This window comes from Ovis aries, chromosome 23 (genome assembly GCF_016772045.2).
Source record: "Ovis aries strain OAR_USU_Benz2616 breed Rambouillet chromosome 23, ARS-UI_Ramb_v3.0, whole genome shotgun sequence".
Lineage (NCBI taxonomy): Eukaryota > Metazoa > Chordata > Mammalia > Artiodactyla > Bovidae > Ovis > Ovis aries.
Window position 1 is genome coordinate 39,568,343 of NC_056076.1, and position 1,234 is coordinate 39,569,576.

A 1,234-nucleotide genomic window follows, 5' to 3' on the forward strand; every position below is an offset into this window, starting at 1 on the left:
GCACTGGGCGAGCCAGCGTCCCGGCCTGCGCCCGGCTGGGAAGAGGGGTGGGATAGGGGGAGGAAAGGCGCTCACCTGGGTCACCGGGAGTGTTCCTCTCCGGCCTCTCCCGGAGCCTGTTCGCCGCTCGCCGGCACAACCTTCCTCGAAGAAAAAAAGTAGCGGAAGGGCAGAAGGGAGGTAGGGCTGCTCACGGGTCCCTGCGCAGCGGCTTTTTCCTGCGGATTCTCCTGCGTCCGATCTCCGGCTCGGTGGCGGGAAAGGGCTCCCGGAGGCCGGAAGGGGCCGCCAGACCCGGGCCCTCTCGCGGCGGCGGCGGTGGCACCTCCAAGTTGCCACCTGCAGCGCGCGCCAGGCGCCTGTGACAGCCCGCTCCCCTCTGCCCGCGCCGACCCGCCCTCCGCGGCCGCTGGTTGGCTGCGCCCCGCGCCCGGGCGGTCCCCGCGCTCGGCCCCGCCCCGCTCCTTCGCCGAGCTGCGTTCGAGGTGCTGGGTTCCTGCCCAGCAGCCCTGGGCTTTATACCCAGCAAGTGCTGCGAGCTGCTTGGGCTTTGGCAAGGAGGGAAGGATCGGGCACACACACGAGCAATTTGTGTCGGCCGGGGATTGGAGAAGAGAGAGACGATGTGACACAAGCCCTTCGCGCGCCTGAAGGGGACCTGGTAACTCGGCTCCTTTTGGTGGTATTAAATCTGTGCAGTTTCTGAAAAGAGTTCAAGTCACGGCAGAAGCGGCAGGGATGCGAGTCCTTAAGTGTTCGGAGGCTTGTTTCCGCTTAAGCTTCTCACAGGGTCACACGAAACGCTAAAATACGAAGATAAGTCCTGGGATCCGGGTCTTTTCTCACCCAACCTGCACCACTGACGCGGAGCCCCTAGCCACTCACCCCTACTGGTACCCATCGAGCCCCCAGGCCTGAAGGAAGGCCCAGCGCGTCAGCCACGTGCTTGCTTGATTCTGCGCCTCGGTGTCTAGGCGGAGAACACTTAGTGCATGCACAAGGCCTGCGTTTTGCACAACTGGGTCTTTAAAGTAAACAGAGGGCACCTGATCTTTCTTTTCCCTCCCACTGCCTCCCTAGAAACTGGGACAGGACTTTCCTGGGCCATCGCCCAGGCATTCATGCGCACCCTTCCCTCTGTATTTTAGTACCTCCTGAAGTCACGCTTTCTGGACTATTCCTTGGGTAAAGTCTACCGGAGGAGAAAAACATAAAAAGATGAAAATCCCACTCT